Here is a 17,327-nt window from a genome sequence, read left to right on the forward strand (position 1 = left end):
CAGTCTTGGCTAGAATTAGCTCATTTTGTCCTTTCCTGATGCTTTTTCCTGCACACTGTCACTGACTTGTGGCTCCTTCTTTAACTCATCTTTGTTTTCATTGCAGCAAATAAAAATTATTCCTGGAGTAACTTTCTCACTCATTTGTTTTATTAGTTCCTGAGTGGTGATGCTTGCTGTCACAAAGTAGCCCTTTGCAATTTTTAAGCTTCCCCAGACATCTCTGAACATAAGGGTTTCAATGATAGCTTGACAGAAAGGAATCATGACTTAAATCCCCAAGATTTTATTTCTCAAAAGTTAATGGCTTTGCTTTCATTGAAGCCCTTTCTTAATGAATGTAATCCATAGCCCATTGTCAACTTAACCAAACATTCCTGTTTTCACCAGTCATTGATTATTTCATACTTTTTAACAAGGCATATTTTCTCTTGCTTTGGTTATTATTCTATCTGTTCTTGTATTTTGCAATTGTATCTTTTCTTCTAGAATCATGAGCTCTTCTGAAGATGGTGTTTAAATTATATTTTTACATAACAAATACTTTTCCAGAATGATCCCACATGAACAATCCCTCAAGGACTGCAATTGTACTGAAGTTAGTAAAAAGTTCTGTAAAATAAACATCAGTGAGGCCCAGACAAGATTGGTTTTCAAGCACAGCAGTAAAATGAGATGTCAAAATTATGTGTGAAAAGGGAACTGTATCTGAGCACTTTGTCTCTTCCTATCCAAGGCAGTTAATTCAGGTTCCAGGCAAATCAAACTTGCCCTAGAAGGAGAATATGTTTTTGTTTGTTTTTTTTTGGTTTTTTTTCTTCCAAACAGCATAATTTTTTTAAGTAGCTAAAATGACAAATGCAGAATGAAAGGCAAACAAGAGAGTAAAGAAAGAGACAGAAGATAGGATGTATAGACATTATCTGGAAGGTTCCCAAAAGGTCTAGGAAGGACTTTCAACACTAGAAAATCTCTCTTATAAAAGAGATCAAAATAGTGTATCTGAAGGACAAAAAAGACTTAATTTGGAGATATGTACATTAGTTTTGATAATGTCAGGTGTCTGATTAAAACTTGGGTTCAATATGAAGTAGTATTTTGCTATCATTAATCATCATGCTATAAATTAATTATAACTAATTTAATTTTAATTAATTTATACAGTAAAGACATTAAGGCTTGTTTTTTATCAGGTGTTTATGGAATTAAAGACTTCTTACACTAAAACCTATTTGCTGATATACTCAAATCAGCAAAACTTTCTTGAGAAGATGTAGCTTATGTTGGCAAGAGAGGTTTTTTAAGGCCAGACCTCCCATTGGTTCCTTGAATAAGATAAACTACCCCGACAAAAGGCCTTGTCTGCTAGTATAAATATGTCCAGGCTGCAGCTCTTGCTGTGAGAAAAGTTCTGATTTAGTCCTCAGTCATTTCACAGTTAAAGGAAGAACCACGACATCTAGGTGATCTTCCTCTGCCTGTTCCGAGGAGGGTAGAGAAGCATCTGTAAGCATCATCTAAGCATCTGCTTCATGAAATCCGGTTAACTAGCCAAGAGCCTTAAGAGGGATTCAGCTCATCAGCCACTAGATGTCAACTTCAGGCTGAACCAAGTCATTCCCACATTTTCATAGCGTTAGACCAGAGAATTTCAGTTGCTTAAAGATACTCAGTGTCATTTGGAAAAGTCTGGATTGTCTTTGTGCTAGCCAGTGGCATGGTAACAGAGGAGCAGACCTGCTGTACTGTGTCCACGGTGCCTGAAGGTTGTACTCTCTTCTAGTCCCACAGATTTTAATACATTTTGTGGACAAGGGACATATTCTCTGTTATTTTCATCAGGAAGGAGTACAGTTTATGTAACTCTGAGATGACTTTACATGCATGATGATGTGTGGTACATAAGAGCACACATCGTATGTGTGCTTCTGATCCAAGCTCAAATGCTGATGTTATGCAGACATTGCATATCTCACTGGACATTCTTCTGCTCTTCCAGAAAGGCATGTCTCCTGTAGGTCTTGTTTTACATCTTCCAGTCCTGTAGGAATATCCCAGGTATCTTACTGAGTCCAAAGCTGCAGAGGGTGTTTGCATTTAGTTAGCTGTATTGTAATCCTGATCTCCACTGTTTCTCCTGGTAGTTTATATCTTAAAGGTAGACACCTATGTTCAGATATTATCAGTTGCCCAGTCCCACCCATTGAAATGGACTGAAATTACCAAATTCAGTGTCAGCTTCTGCTATTGTACTTTCTGTTGCAGCAAGTGAAAAAAAATTTCCCCATTTCTGACATTTCCCATTGTTTCTAGATTCACTCTGTGCTCTAGTTTCACGTTTCATTTTTCATTTATATTCATGTTTTGTTAATGTAATATTTATACATTTGGTCTTGGCATCCTGTGAATGCTAATGATAGTTTGATGTTCTCTCAGTCCCAGAAGAACTAGCAAAGAGTTTTGTTAATTACACATTGCTTATCACATAAAATTTCACACAAGTATTTGGCTGTGTGTCAAATACCTCTAGCTCACAGTTGTAGAATTCAGCATCAGAAGATTTGGGAGTGCTCTGTTTTCTGCTTGAGTATAGACCAATGTTTCCGGTTTTTATAGATGGTAACCTTTGGGTCTTTGTTTTATCTAGCATCAAGTAGGCAGACTCTGGAGTGAACTCTGGTAGTTAGTCATGGCTGGAATTTGAGAGGGTTTCTTTTACACAAATTGGAGCATTATTTTGTACTTTGGGTAGATGTTCCTGGAAACGATGAAAAAACAGGTCGGCGTAGAAGTAGCTGTGAAGACCTCATTCACCTTTAGCATCCCCAGTATGCTATGTGTTCCTACAGGAATGGAAGGAAGAAACAGTCCTCCTCACCTATACCTACATCAAAGGATGACAGGATCTTGTCAAGTTTGATACTAATCTGTAACTGTAAATGCCAAAAAAATGTTGGGAATGTCCGATGACAAAATCAGACTGATAACAGCTCAACCCAAACAATTACAATTTGTTTTTGTCATTGTTTTCCTAGATATTTTCCACAGCATTCATAGCCATGTGAAAAATCCATCTGCAGACAGAAAGACCATTACAGAATGAGGTGAAGTGTTAAGAGATGCAAAAGAAATAGACAAAACTGATACCTGAGTGACAGGTCTGGGGAGAATTCTGCTAAGGCCCAACCGGTCCCAAGTGATCTGAGCCTTCTTCAGAGCATTGGATCCAAATGGCCACTTGATTCTACAGCTCATTAATTAACTACAGGTTTTTTTTCCCACCTCTGTGAAGGTGTAACCTACGCTTATCTTAGCCCCCTACATATTGCACCTATCAGATCAAGCTGCTGGTAAACATGTAGTGTAAGGATACTTTGCACACAGCATGACCCAATAAAGTATCTCCTTAAATTACTCACTGAAAATAATCTGAATAATTCCAAATGCTGGTGAATCTGAGTCATCAGATCTACTGGTTTATAAATAGCACAGGTGCCTTTATTGGCTTTCATGCTGTCTCTAGCCATTACAGTTCACTAAGATCAGATGCATGTTACTTTTCCCTGCTATTTGGATTATTTAAGCCATTAAGAAGGTACAGGAGTGAGAGAGAAAATCACCAGAGCTTTTGGATTGAATCTGTTGCTAGGAAACCACTTTTTATTTCAGTACATGGGACACTAGTGTCACTTTGAGCCTGACTTACAGAAGGACAACTTCATGGATAAAAAGTAGAATTAGTGAAATCCTAAACTTCCATTCTAACTGGAAAAAGAGTTATATAGGATGCTTCCAAAGCAACCTGAAAATAGTGGATTTATTTTGTTTTTAAAAATCTGACTAGAAATTTGAAGGGAAATGTTAAAGGTAATACATATAAGAGACATGGGAGTCTCTCCAGACATGTCACGGATAATACCCATGCCTTTTTCTGTTCACGGTGCATCACCATTTAAGCAGAATGGAGGATATCAGACTGGAGTATGTCACTCTCCCCAGAACTGTCCTCCTCTGCCCACAGCTGTCTGTACAACTTCACTTGTATCCTTGCATGCCTGGAAGGGTTTCCTGGCTTAATGTATTCAACCGTTCTGTCCTTTAAGCCTTTTTTAAAGCATACTTTTGCTATGTATTTTGTGAAGAGTAATGACAATGAGTTTAGAAACAAAAACCAGAACAAATGATGGGTGAACTGTCTAGTGGATAAGGAATTGGTTGGGTGATTGCATCCAAAGGCTAGTGGTCAGTGGCTCAATGTCCAGATTAAAACAGGTAATAAGTGGTGTCACTCAAGGGTCTGTACTGGGACCAGTGCTGTTCAATATCTTTATCAATGGTATCAACAATGAGATTGAGGCCCCATCCCTGGAGATATTCAAGGTCAATCTCAACAAGGCTCTGAGCAACCTGATTTAGTGGAGGATGTCCCTGCTGACTGCAGGGGGTTGGACTAGATGATCTTTGGAGGTCCCTTCCAACACAAACCATTATATGATTCCATGATTAAAAGTCTGATACCAATCTTTCTTCCACTACAGCACATATTCTATAGCTATAAACAAATGTTGAAGTGTCTGACAGCCTGAATGGATGTGTAACTAGATGAGTAAAATCTAGTTTGGTTTAATTTGTTATATAATGTATCAATATATAAATATTGTATAAATATTTCAATTATTTTTCTTAAAATATTTAAATAAATCATAGATGATAAATAACTAATTATTTTGGTAGCCTAACTGAGAGTCAAAATATCTAGGGAGTTTGTGTAATATGAAATGTTGATAGAAGTCTTAATAAGCAGATACTTCTTCCTTGAGCACTCAAAAATTTTATGTTATAGAGTCTTAGAAACCAAAATCAAAACATCTGTAAACAGATGCTTTATTGAGTGGAGAGGTGAGTACAAAAAGACAGATGATCTATTTAAAGACACCTGCATTAGATGATATAAACAAACGATAGGTTGGAAACTTAAAGTTTTTTTACTATGAAGCAATTAGTCTGGGGCTCTTTTATACTGGTAGTGTTTTAAATCATAATTAGTGACAATTAAAAGGTTTAAGAACATAGCAAACCACATTAACTGAGTGTGGGCTCCTGCTCTGGTGTTAGGGCAAAGAGAAAATATGACTCCATGGTGAATGACCAGGCCAGCAGGACCTGTAGGGTTACATTACCTTTGTGTATGAAGCTGCTTGAAGCTTTCCTGCCTGTCACTGTTGATGTGGTATGTGCAGTTCAAGCAGGAAGGTGACAAGTTGGAGAAAATATTAAAAGGACTGGAAAACATGATTTATGTGAGATACTCAGACCTGATTCTGTCTACCTTAGAAAAGTAAAGCTGAAGGGGTGACTTTGTCACACTTTTCCCTTGTTTGCAGAAACAGATATCAGGTAATAGAGAGCTCTTCAGTCTTGCAGCCAAAGTATAATATGATCCCCTGCATGTATCTTGTATCTCATCAGATTAGATATCAAGCACATTTTCAGCAATGAAGGCAATTAATGAGATATCCAGAGTTACCATGTGTTATATTTTTAAAGCTAAGATTAGTTTGGGTTTTTTGGTTTTTTTTTTGTTTTGTTTTGTTTTGTTTTGTTTTTTCCTAAAAAGCAGACAGCTATTCAACAGGTAGCTAATTTAGGGAAGTTCAGAGCAGGATATGTCCACAAAGGTACCATGCTATTCTACAGTCTGAGGAGCTGGATGTGGTCTCCTCTTACCCATTAAGTTTCCTGTAGGGAAGAAGAGAGGTGGCTTGTTTTGGATTGCCCTAGCTCCTACAGAACCCTGCCACAAGGAGTATTGCATAGTCTTGACACATCCCCAACAGTACAAATGCCAAGAGCCTGGACGACATCAGAGCTGGAGTCATCCTATGGCAGACAGCTCTCCAACCGCAGGTCAGAAGTTTTGACTTGCTTGGCTAGATTTAGACTGGATATTAGGAAATTTTTCTTCACTGAAAGGGTTTTCAAACATTTTAATGGTCTGCCCAGGACAGTGGTGTCACCATCCCTGGGGGTATTCAAGCATTGTGTGGAACTGGTGCTCTGAGACTTGGTTTAGTGTTGACCCTTCAGTGCTGGGTTGAAAGTTGGACTGGATGATCTTTGATGTTACTTCCACTCAGATATATTTTGTGATTCTGTGGTGCAATGCTCTTGTCATCGGTTGTGTCATCAGTTAATCTATTCTTGGATCCCCAGCATTCACGGCAGATGGGGCATTCTAGCAGTTTTGGTGTTCCTACTGTACTCCTGGCAGTGTGACATTATGGGGCAGGCAGTTTTGTGTGAAGAGCTACCCTGTGTGTGATCAGGGGCTAGTGTGGTTAGTGGGCATTGCCAGAAGGTAATGTGAGAGATGTCAGCATTTCCCACTCTGCTGCAACCAACATTTGGGACACCACTGCGTGCCAGGAGCCTGTGCAGGTACCTTTACACCCAGGTCTGATGCAGATGCTCAGCTTGAAGATCACACAGCACATAGAACATGGGTGTATGAAATTATGGATGGTTAGCAACTGCATAATGGGGCTCTCCCAGAAGGGCATGCTGTCTGTTTAGTCTGTACTTGTACAATACCCATTTAAAATCTGCACAGCACATCCTGAGGAATATTGGATCACTCTCTGCTTTTATATTGCCAGAGGTATTTGGCACTATCAGTGCAGCACCTTCCCAACACAGTAGCAGTGCCAGAGTGTTCTAGTAGACTGTAGCTGTGTAATGCATTGACTTCATCTAGTGGAAACATCCCTCTAGTTTTCCTGCTGTCCTTCCTGTCCCATTCCACTCTGCAGAGTATCATCAGCCAGGAAATTGCTTCATTTTCAGTCAGTTCAAACAAGTACCAGTGGTTTTAAAGAGAGATTTTTAGAGTGTATAGAAAACAATTTTAAGTTGAGAAGCATGAAGGAGCAAAACAGTTCCCTGAAAATATGTTTCTTAAATTCAAATGTTCTCTTCTATTATATGGTTACTAATAGGCTGTAAACCAAGTTAGAAAAAATGTCAGGATGCAAGTATGTGAAATCTTAGGGGTAGATTTGCTAAAACAATTCACTTCTAGTTTTCTGTTCATTTAAGAAAATATTCTCAGTTCAACAGTTCTGACTTAAAATATAAGCAGGTGAATGACAAATACTTGCCAGTCTTCCTCATAGAAAATGAGTATATTGTTAGAGAGCAGCTCTGGGGAAAAGGACCTGGGAGACTTGGTAGACAACAGGATGACCATCAGCCAGCTTGGCCCTTGTGGCCAAGATGGGGTGGATTAGAAAGGGTGTGGTGAGTAGATCAAGAGAGGATCTCTTTCCCCTCTACTCTGCCCTGATGAGGCTGCAGTTCTGGGCCCCTCAGTTCAAGAACTGGGAAACTGCTTGAGAGAGTCCAGCAAAGAGCCACAAAAATTCTGAAAGGAGTGGAACATCTCCCTGCTGAGGAAAGGCTGTGGTAGCTGAGTCTCTTTAGCTTGGAGATGAGGAGCCTGAGGGGTGACCTCATTTATGCTTATAAATATGTGAAGGGTAATGTGGGTAGGATGGAGCCAGGGTCTATTCAGTGATATCCAATGATAGGACAAGGGGCAACAGGTGCAAGCTGGAGCAGAGGACGTTCCACATGAACATAAGGAAAAATCTTTTCCTGGAATAGGCTGCCCAAAGAGGTTGTGTAGTCTCCTTCCAACCCCTAACATTCTATGATTATGTGAAAATAGTTCTGCATGTTAACTTTTCAGCTTCATCTAATGAAATGCTACGTCTGGAGATGCAGTAGAAATCAAATAACATGCAAGACTCTGTTTACCAGCTGCTGGCTGGTAATCTAGGTTCATAGTAGTTAAGTTAGCTTTAACTCAAAAGCTTCAATGTAGAAAGTTCTTTTGCAAAAATGTAAATGCAAGGAATTAGATAAGTTCAATTTTCACTAAAAATACAGTCAAGAGATTGATCAGCGTGGCAGTTTATAAACCATGTCACCCTGGTGACAAAAGCAGACATAGTCATGGCAATCCATACTTCACTCTCTTCACATACAATCTGTGAATCAATTTTGTCCAAGGGTCTTTAACCACTGTTAATTCTGGTTTAAAGCATTCCGTCCCATAAATATGCAGATTGGTGTATGAGCGGTCAAATTACCTGTCCCAATCTTCCTTCCAAGTCAGAGGAAGCAGTAGCAAAATCAAATAGTCCTGATTTTTTTTTCCCCCCTGCATATTTCCTCAATGCAGCTTTTACATCCACTGTCTACCATTCAGGTTTCTGGATTTGCAGTTCTTCATCTCACAATGCACGCAGTGTGCCATAAGATATTTTACAGTCATCTGAAGGACATTTAGTTCTACATTTAGAAAGCCTTTTTGACTGTTAACCTGGAATGTCTTGTTTTATCCAGGCTCACAGGAAAGTAAAAGAGATTTAGAGTGCAAAAGATTTGGATGTTAAGGTAATATTAGAGCCAAAAAAGACCTAATGGTCTTTTTTTTTTAATGCATTCTTCATTGTGCAGTGTTTGAGTTGAATTAATTACATCAGTGTAACAGATGGATTTTATTCCTCTTTTGGGGCATTGACAGACATCTTCCTCAGCACCAGGTGCCCTGGTGGAGAACCAGCCACCTTGGCTGTTTGCTGGCACTTTCTCCCACCCCTCACTTTTTTCTCTAGCTCCCTTTTATCTGCCAGCAGAGCAGCTTGTACTTGACAGCCCTCTGCTCTGCTTCAGACAATCACCTAGAGGTACTCATGTGAACTATCAATAAGGAATCATAGAATGGCTCAGGTTGGAAGGGACCTCAGAGGTCATCTACTCCAACCTCCCTGCCATGGGCAGGGATGCATCTCAATTAGACTTGACTGCTTGAGGCTGCTTCCAACCTGGCCTTGAACACCCCCAGAGAGGAGTCATGCACAACATTCCTGGGCAACCTTTCGCAGAGTCACACCACCCTCATACTGAAGAACTTCTTCCTTAGATCTGGTCTCAACCTACTCTGCCTCAGCTTCAAACCCATGTCCTATTGCTAGATACCCTTATGAAAAGTCCCTCTCCAGCCTTCTGTAGGATCCCTTCAGGTATTGGAAGGCAGCTCTAAGGTCCTCCTGGAGTCCAGTAACAAACTGGGTGACAGTGAGCGATGGGGGTCAGGTACAGCCTTGCATTTTGTTCCAAATGTGCAATGCTGCTGCCATCCAAAAGCTATTTTGGGAACCTTACACAAAAATAAGCCTTGCTCAGCAAGGTTGGTGAATGTAGTGGCAAAGACCACCTGTAAAAGCAGTAGATTTAGTACTTCTGAACAGAAAATTTGCATAGAAACTCAACATTTCCAAAGAAAACATAAAAACTTTGTACTAGGATGGCACTGATGTAGTGTGTGCTAACACAACACTCTGAACAGCACACAGCAGCAGCTCTTAGGATCATTCTGAATGGTGTTTTTAATAGGGGACATCCAGCTTAAAAATAAGAGCTGACAGTAGCTCAGTAAATTTTTCCTTGCAGCCTGCTCAGTAATCATTGATCTTGTCTTTTCTCTGTGGATCTCATTCCTGTGCATTCTCTGTGCCTGTGTCACCTTTGATCTTCAGGCACTGAGAACTATTAATAGCAGGGCTTACACTGCTGACTTATTTTGTAGTAGTAACTAGGCATTCCTTTGATTTGCTATAAATTTGGATTAGAATAGTAGTGCACTTGAAGGAGCAATGTCTACATCATCTTGTTGTTACATTGATGCTTGTAGTGGCTTCAGCCTGGCAAATCTGTCATTCTGTAAACCTTGCTCTTTAGACATGGTTGAGCTGGTTGCTGATTCAACTTCAGCTGGCCACAATACCATCAAAGTTCTTTACAAATAAGCAGAATTGGGTACACTTCATAATAAATGATAAACTTTGCAATTTTGACTTTCCATAATTGTTTAGTATAGTTGGACCAAGCGTTCACTGTCCATAAGCATGAACAAGAAATATACTGGGTTTAGAAAGAAGGGGTTCATCTTTGTTATCATTGATAGGATTAAAGACATTTTGTTTGTTTGTTTGTTTTTCCCCAGTAATGCGACTCTGTGTCAGAGTGGGAGAGTTACTTGCTGTGCTTTGTCTTAGGAAGGGATTTTTGCTATTGCCCAATTAAATTGTTCTTTGAGGGCCTCTCCATATTCCCACCATCAGGTCATGGTGACCAAGTTAGGCACAAGTTAAGAACCCCTTCCGAAACTCTTTCTCCTGTTGGTACATGAGAAATTTTCAATGAGCACAACATTACTACTATGTGTGTGTACACACCTATGTTTATACATATGCACACATCTGGTTGCATAAGTTGCTATCCTTTCTGATGCCAAAAGACATATGTTGCTCCACAGGTTATTCTTATCTCCTCTGCTAGTTATTACTTTCTGTAGAGGACTCTACATCATGCTTTTGCACACACACATGTCCCTGCAAGCTCAGAGACCATCACTAGAATCCAGAAGGAATTTATACCTATCAACTACCTGACGACTGACTCCCTTGTCTAGTCCAAGTCATGTCATGCCCTTCTTATCCTTTTCTCCTAAAGGGGCAGGAGTGTGACCTGTCTCAGAGTCTCAGACTCTGCAGCACCATGGTACTTCAGGCCGTCTGAGAGTATCAAGATGAGCCTTTGCACCCTGCTGCTCAGACTTGTGAAGTAACTGTATAATTACAGCCTCAGTCATGAACTTTATGTTCTTATTTGCCTTTTATCTCAGAATCATAGGTACAAATTAAAAGTAGTACCTTTATAGATAACTTCCATCATGCCTTGGTGGGTACATGCTTTCCTGTCCCATCACTGCTTGTCTGACACGTTTATCTTAGGGATGTCTCAAGATGATCTCTGGGTCTATTAGCTGTAGCTGTGTATGCCTGGTGCGCACAGATGCCCATCAGTGAAAAGGACAGAGTTAAGAAATATTGTGAGGAACCAAACTGGTAAGAATCCAACCTCCTCTGTAGTAATGCATCCTGACTTTTAAGAGGGAAATGTGGCAGTGGCCTTTTGAAAGCTTTTCCAGTTGAGGCAAGAATGATGAAGGAGAAGCTTTCCTGCCTTTCCAGTGCAGTCGTGTGTTCCTTGCTCTTTCTCCCCACCCCACACTTTTTTCCCCACTTCTATCCACTCTTCTGATTTCTCCAGGTTCAAATCAAACCCTTTTCTTTGAATCTCAGGTCAGCACCAGTCACATGGGGCCTTTCCGTTGCTAAGAGCAGCCTGTCCTCTCCTGGTTGCATGCTTGTGTGCTGACAGGGTCAGAACATGATTGAAGGGTGAGAGATGCACAAAAGCAGAGAAGGCTTGAAATTAAATAGTCTTTGAAGCTTTTCCTTAACTAGTCTCACTCTGGCACAGACCCCTGCCTTAGGGGGATGATCCAGTGGAATAGCAATGACCTACAGCTACTGCTCTGCCTACTCAAGCATGCAAGGAGAAGAATTTACCTCCAAAATGACCATATGAGAATATCAGAGCTGCAAAGAAATGTTTGTAAAAGGTGTACATTAACCTTCAAAGAATTATTCCCCCCCCCCCCCCAATTAAAACTGTTGGGTTTTTCCCTGAAATACTGAATGGTACACAGAAATAAAGTAAGAAAAATGGACAAATTTGGTGGATAAGACCTTTATCTCTTGTCTCATTTATTACTTGTGTCAATGGAGTAGCTGTCCTAATTAAAAAGAACTTGCCCTTTCAAACAGAGGAGCTGGATTCTGATCCAAAATGCCTGGTAGAAAAGAAAATGCTGAATGAAGTCATTACTCTAATTAACATTTATGCCTCTAATGTTAACAATGTGCTTTTAAAAGGAGCCAGCAGCACTGATATTCCTCCTTAAACCATCTAGTAGTCTGGTATGGGTACTGATTTTAATTGCCCTTTGGTTATCGATTTAGACAGATCTGCCAGGGGCTATTGCATTGTACATCAGATATCTCACGAAAGTCATTAATGATGTAATGAATGATAGCTGTTTGCAGTGATGAATGACATAGCTGATAATGCTTAGTTAGCCAAGCAGTGTGCTTGAGCGTTCTGTGTTGCATATAGAAAGCAGTCACCATTCCTCAGTAACCAGCTAATAATGTATTAGCTGTTACTCTCTCTGCTCCATGGTTTTATCTGCCAATACCCAGAATTAGCCTAGTCCCCTGTGTTCTATGTCCCTAAGATGTTTCTGTGATTTGAAATTCACAGAAGTGCAGTTTGGAGCCCTGCATCTCTGTTTGACTTTGTTTATAGATTTCTTGTCTCCCTTAGCATAAATCATAACGACAGCTTAATTGGTTTATATTACTGAAGCAGTTTGAGATGTGATGTGTTGCATAAGTGTTCAAGGTTGTCACTAGTTTGTGACTCTTCTCAACAATTAACTTTCCAGAATGAAAATTAAAGATAAATTATTTGCTATTTACAAGAGTAAATACAGGGAATTGTGTCAGAAGTAATCACTCAAGGATCACAAAACCTCTGTTTTGTCTCACAGAATTTTGAAGTGCTTGAACTTTGCCTTTCTTTGTAATGTAGTACATCGATTAACTTCACTGGAAGTGTATCATTTATGCTGAGGTGAATAGAGAATCAGCTTTGCTATTGGTGACTATGAGAGGGTAGTTGGATGAAGGTCATGGAATACGCAGGTCTTGTCTAAAGATTTTGTTATGGTTAAACCACTGAGCCAGAGCCATATGATACAATTGGAATCAGATTATGATTTCTTTATTTCACAGGAAGAACATGTATAATTGTATCAGTCTTTAAAGCACAGTGTTACTGCACGCTTTGAATGATTCCTTCATTCACAGATACATCTTTTACCTAAAGAATTTCCATCTAGAAAACTGACTACTTTTTTTTTTTTTTTCTTCAGAGCAGTGTTGACTGGTGAGGGAGGTTGGGTCGTTCAGCATAGAGAAGACTTTGGGGGGAATCTCTGAGGTCCCTTCCAACCAAAGCCATTCTCTGATTCTAAACCTCCATCTTTCCCTTAGGATCTGACTGGTGCTTAGCATTACCAGAGAATTTTTATCAGATGCAGTGTTCAAAAATGAAGTCACAAAGAGCCAAATGTTTGTGTGTTTAATTCTCTTTGTTGCTTTCACTGGCTCACAAGGCAGAGTCAGTAGGTATCCATGACAAAGCAGAAAAGTCTTGTATCCATAACAGGATTTTAGGATCTGAAATGAAGCAGGTGGCCAAAAGAAGGACAGCAAACAAAAAAAGTAGCCTGAGGCAACACAGCATGTCAGTGAATAAGTGAGAAATAAGAAACACTTGGACACTTGGCATTTTGGCTTCTATCAGCAATGGCTGTGCAGACCACGCATCAAAAATATTTGGCTGTCCTTGACAGAGAACAAAAAAGTCCTTATCTGTCAGCTGTTTTTTCATTTGTGTTTTTTAGTTTGGTTTCTTTATTTGTTTGTTTGATTTTTTCAGTTGAAGCTATTTAAGGAGTCAACCTATTGAATGACAATTCATTTACTCTGCCTGTGGTTTCAATTATTTGTCTAGCTGTCTTCAGGTAATTATTAGATGTCATCTTAGAGAAATGAAGTAAAAGCTCTCTTTGTCTTTACAGCCACTGTTTCTGTTGTTGGTCATCCAAATCTACAGCTCTCACTGGTGTAAATTCCATTAGTATTTATCTTTCTTTGCCCACTTAAGGGCAAAATTTGAACCATAGGCTCCTCTAACTTTTCAGTCAGCACTGGCATCTGCTGCATTTCTCCATTTCTGAGTATGCAGTGACCATCATGGCCTTGGGACCAAAGTGTCTATTTGTGCCTGAATTCTGTCATGGTTGAGAAATGAGTGGGAAGCACCTACATCCCACATGCTTTACTGCAGTCCTATCCATGCTCAGAGAAGGAGTAATATGACTTGTGTGCATGGCAAAATGCCCAGGTTCCCACTGTGGAGATGACACTTTCTTGTTACCTCTTGGCCATTTTCTTGTGGCTGAAACAAAGAGGCAGTAGAAGGCCAGTGTTTATTTAACTGGAAAGCATAGATGGGAGGCAGCTTATGGAAGGAACAGATTAATGTGTAATGCAAATGTTCAGTAATATATTTAAGAACTTTATTTCTTATGGTATTGGTCCAGATTTTCATAAGGAAAAAAAAGACAGAAAGAAAAGACATTGAGAAAAGCAAAGAAAATTATAAAGTTCCTATAATAAATCAAAGGTCTTTCAGTTTTACAGATCAAATGAAGCTATGTAATAAGGTGGCAAAAAAGAAGGGATGTGATTAAAGTAAATAAACACAAAGTTTACATACAAGATAAGGTAAGAAGTGGAAGGGCAGTGAGATTAATCACCTGCATTCATTGTTAATTAAACTATAGAAATTCTTAAGTATTCCAGATTAAGTTTTGAATTAAAAATGGAAATGAGTTTCAAGAAGAGTTACTATACCAGATTTTTTTTGGAGATTACCCACGTGTTAAATTAATCCACAGTTGCCACAGATCCATGTGAAAATGTAGGGGAAGAGAAATAAGGTAAATTTTACTTCAAAATGTGTATTGTAGATGTCTACATAGTCCTGAGATTTTCCTGATCTGTCGTTTGTCTGAGACAAGATGCTTGATCAGTGCCCCCTCTTCTGATTTGATTGGTACTGTTTCCTTCTTTTTTTTTTTTTTTTTTTTTTTTTTTAATAGGAGTTTAGGTTTATTTTAAAAGCCTTCTACAATTCCACAGTGGTATTTTCTCTGGGTTGTAGTTGGAATCTTCAACTTCCTTGGTAACCTCAAGGAGGCACTCTAGACTGTTCATTTCATCTGACATTTTCTTCAAAATTCTTTATGGAAGAAGAAAAGAGATCCTTATAGCCAATCTGTTTTTATATGTTTTGTTTTTTTTTTCAAGCTGCTGGCAGAGAAAGTTACCTTGCCAGCTGTAGATATACATAGGGAATCCTTGCCTTGTGTGCCTAAGACCACCTCCGCAGGCTGTCCTGGATAGTCATCTTGCACAATGTGGGGGAAAAAAAAAATCATATATTCCCTATTGGTTCTTCACTTAAGAAGTTGTCAGAAAACACAAATATTTCTCACAGACTCACAGTAATTCCAGGTAAAGAAAATTACTGAAGAGAGACACTTCTTTGTTGTGAAGGTGACAGAGCCCTGCAGCAGGCTTCCCACAGAGGTTGTGGAGTTTCCTTCTCTGGAAACTTTCAAAACCCACCTGGATGTGTTTCTGTGTGACCTGCCCTAGATGATCCTGCTCTGGTAGGGCTCCATAGTGTTTGGAGGTCCCTTCCAACCCCTAACAGGTTTGACAGGCCAACCATCTCCATTCCTGTATTTATGAATTTCCAAGCTTTCTCTGGTACTCCATTTGTTGGGGTCCAGAAAATACTTGGGCAAGAATCCACAGCTATAATTAGTGATTTAATTTTAATGCAGATGAATAGACAATCCTGAAGCTAGTTATTAAAATGTCATTAGCTGACACAGAAGTTAGCATATCTGTCTGTTAGCAGAAGCTGGCAGAGACCAACCCAAATTAGAATTCTGCCTGAGGAAGTGTAGTGGCAACACAAATCATCAAAAATTGAACTGTGGCTGGGCAACAGCTGGATAGTCCCTGCCAGAAAATGTCGAGTGTTTGTTGGGTATGATGGGCAGTAACTCTGACCCCTCTGTTCTAGCAGAATTCCAAGATCTCTGGAAAATATTCCTTCTGAGTAGCTTTAGCCTTAGCTGAGGCCCAATACAGCTAGAAACCATGAAGGGTAAAAAGCAGACTTTATAACAAGTAGCCCTGGGGATCTCTACAACCCACAAGCATAGAAGGAGTTCTGTGTATCTTGCGTAACTCATTCTAACAGCACTCCCAAATTAAATAAATTTTAATTTGTATTTTTAATTCAGACACTAATATAACAGCAAGGCTCAGAGAACTGAGCAATCCACTTTCCAATACTTAGTTAGAAAAAGGAGAGCAAAGACTTCTCTGGGATCTTCAGTCTTTGTCTGAAAGTAGAGAAACCAGAAGTACCAGTAAAGATGTTAGTAAAAGTATAACTGCTTGTAAATATTTCAGAGAATGCAATAGACCTTCAAAGCTTTTGTTAAAAAACATAATCACAAATCTGTATTTAATAAGCTTATTTTCCCTAAATCCTCAGAGATCTGAACTACAGCCTTTTCTGGCTTCTTTACCATCTTAATGACACAAGATCATGAGTTTAAATAATCCTAGTGTAAATCTAAGATCTAAAGGCTTTAGAAGGCTTCATTTTTAACTCCACTTACTCTGGCACAACACTGAGTCCTGCAACTTGGATCCACCAAGCACCATTGCAAAAAACGTCATGAAAATGTATGAAGCCAAGAACAAAATCTGCTTAACCAACCTTACAGCAAAGATTTAAAAACTCCTAATTATAGGATAGTCACCATCAAAATAAATTACTCACTCAGGGCGAGTGGGTGAAAAGAAGTTTGCAAGGTTTTCTTAAGGAGGTGGTAATTGCCTTGAACTTTGTTAAAATACATTACTAATTATATTTTAACAATGTCTATGTACTGGTGTTCTCTTTGTGAATTTTATAAGTTGGTTTTTTTTTTTGAGAAAGGGATTTTTCAGTTTTAAAATATTCTGTACTTGTTTGAACATTTCAAAACATGCAGAAGAATACCCTGGACAACCTGGACAGATGACCAGAAATGCTGTAATTAAATAATTTTAGAAGATGCCAACTCATCGAGTGTGCTTCCACAGCAAAGCGATGTCTGGATCTGACAGCACAGTGAAGTGAGAGCATGGAGATGCTGTATGGTTTGCTCCTAGAGGTCTACACAAGGGAGCCCGCATTTAAGATCACAGAATACATCCAGTTGGAAGAGGCCTCCAAGGATCATCCAGTCCAACCCTGAACCCAGCACTGCAAGGTCACCACTAAACCATGTCCCTAAGCATTGGCTCCACACAGCCCTCAAACACCTGCTGGGATGGTGTCTCCACTACTGCCCTGGGCAGACCATTCCAATTTTTGAGAACCCTTTCAGTGAAGAAATATTTCCTAGTATCTATCCTGAACCTCCCTTTGCACAGCTTGTAACCGTTTTCTCTAGTCCTGCCTCTTGCCACCAAGAAGAAGACGCTGCGCCTCTGGGAAAGAGCAATGAGGCCTCCCTTCAACCTCCTCTTGTTTAGACTGAACAACCCAGTTCCTTCTGAAATTCCTCATAGGCCATGTACTCCAGGTCCTTTACAAGCCTCATTGCCCTTCTCTGAACATGCTCCAGCACCTCGGTGTCCTTCCTCTAGTGA

At 39.6% G+C, this 17,327-nt stretch overlaps 1 protein-coding gene across 1 annotated transcript in view; it reads left to right on the top strand.

Moving 5' to 3' along the window:
- The window catches only part of MAGI2 (membrane associated guanylate kinase, WW and PDZ domain containing 2), a 646,435-nt gene that overhangs the window by 393,560 nt on the left and 235,548 nt on the right, over nt 1-17,327 (top strand). The gene's annotated exons all lie outside the window — the stretch shown is intronic.

This window comes from Indicator indicator, chromosome 3 (assembly GCF_027791375.1).
Source record: "Indicator indicator isolate 239-I01 chromosome 3, UM_Iind_1.1, whole genome shotgun sequence".
NCBI classification, from domain to species: Eukaryota; Metazoa; Chordata; class Aves; order Piciformes; family Indicatoridae; genus Indicator; species Indicator indicator.